Source organism: Tachysurus vachellii, chromosome 20 (genome assembly GCF_030014155.1).
Source record: "Tachysurus vachellii isolate PV-2020 chromosome 20, HZAU_Pvac_v1, whole genome shotgun sequence".
NCBI lineage: Eukaryota > Metazoa > Chordata > Actinopteri > Siluriformes > Bagridae > Tachysurus > Tachysurus vachellii.
In genome coordinates this window covers 15,354,171-15,355,699 of record NC_083479.1, presented here as the reverse complement: position 1 = coordinate 15,355,699, position 1,529 = coordinate 15,354,171, and positions in this window count along the sequence as shown.

The following is a 1,529-nucleotide window of genomic DNA, read 5'->3' as shown; positions in this document are numbered from 1 at the left end:
GGAGAGCGCGCAGAGTCTGTCCGTGACGTCACGCGACACACACACACACACACACACACACACTCTCACTCTCTCTCTCTCTCTCTCTCTCTCTCTCTCTCTCTCTCTCTCTCTCTCTCTCTCTCTCTGCGTGGAAAATTGAAAACACATTGTCACTTCTCAGAGTTGAAAACGGGACAGTCATAAATGAACAGCTTTCTAGCTTTAAAACTGTTAATCAAAAGCTATATTTTCAACAAGATTTTATTTGTTAATTTTATTATTATTATTATTATTATTATTATTATTATTATTATTATTATTATTATTATTTTTTCTTTTTTTTTTTTTTTTTTTTTTTTTTACAAAAAAATGATTACAGTGCTGCTTGCTATGAAATTCCAACTATGATATTATTGGTTATCCTGCTTGTGTAGTCTGTATGTGTCTGTGGGTGGGCAATCTGCACGAGTAATTCAAGCCACTGTTAATTGAAACAGACCTGACCTGTAATAGTCTAACCCTAAATCTAACTTTAACCACACCTAACCTAAAACACTCCTTCTGGTTACTCTTTCATAGGAGAGTCAAATGCTAAAGTGGAAACTTTTTTTTTTTTTTTTACTATTCCTGTCATTACAGGCACATCATATCTATGTATAATTTAACTTGCTTTTGGTTGAGATATGAAAACATCAGGAAAATTACACACAAATAACACAACCCAGCATCACCTGAACTGTCTGAATTGAAGTGAAGCAATGGTGCTACAGATAAAATAGTACGATCCAAATATTATTATATGTAAAAATAATATTATATTATTATTCTCTTAAATCACAAGTCAAGCACTTTCAGCTTTTTAGGGCAAGTCCATCAATACAGTTTTCGTTTAAATATGATATCATCAAGGAGAAAGTTCATGAGAGGTGAGAAAGCATTCAAGCACAGAAAATCACTACTGAGTCAGTGCAGCATAGTAGTGGCTTGTATTGTTGTTTCCTGTGGTCTCTCTGGTTTATTCAGGATTCTCCAGTTTCCTTCCATCTCCCCAAAACTCACTGGTAGGTCCTGCTTCATTTCCAGTGAGACCAGTGTGCATTATGTTGTTGGGGCCAAACTGCTGATCTACTAGGAGTAGATCTTGTAGAAGTTGCACTGGGAAGAAAGCAGAAACTTTTTTGTTTCCCCTCGAATCTCCAGATGGACAGTCTGGGACTGCTGGCAACATAAGGTGACTGAAATGAACCCAGGGTCTGAAAGTATGAACTGCTGTAATGCATGTCAAGATGTTATAGATAGGTGATAAGAGGTATCATAGAACTCTCTCTATCCGTATCCCTCTCTGTCTCTTTCTGTTCAGACATCCAGAACAATCCAACTTATCCAACTTATCCAAAAAGTTTAAAGAATACCCTTTATGTATAGGCTGACAGCTATGTAATAACTGGTGGAATTTGTGCTTATGGATGTATTTTGTTTCATTTGTGTTCTGAGTTCTTCAAATCAGTCTCCAGGTGTCTAAATGCAAGTCATCTGTACTTTCTAAA